We start from the raw sequence: 299 nt of genomic DNA on the forward strand, positions 1-299 counted from the left end.
CCAGTCATGGTGCCTGAACCCTGGGCCTGGGCACTGTCCCTCGGCTCTTCAGCTCAAGGCTAGCGCTCTACCACTTGAGCCACAGCACCACTTCCAGCTTTTTCTGCTTATGTGGTGCCAAGGAATCGAACCCAGGGCCTCATGCATGCAAGGCAAGCACTCTACCACTGAGCCACCTTCCCAGCCCCTGGTAACTCTTAATATAGTATGTACGGTATGTCAAAACTTTTTCAGACCATGAAATGGTAAAAGAGAGTACATATCACCTTACAGGTTTACAAAAGTGCTTTTCAAATGTT

This window comes from Dipodomys ordii, unplaced genomic scaffold (genome assembly GCF_000151885.1).
Source record: "Dipodomys ordii isolate 6190 unplaced genomic scaffold, Dord_2.0 Scaffold46, whole genome shotgun sequence".
Taxonomy (NCBI): Eukaryota; Metazoa; Chordata; class Mammalia; order Rodentia; family Heteromyidae; genus Dipodomys; species Dipodomys ordii.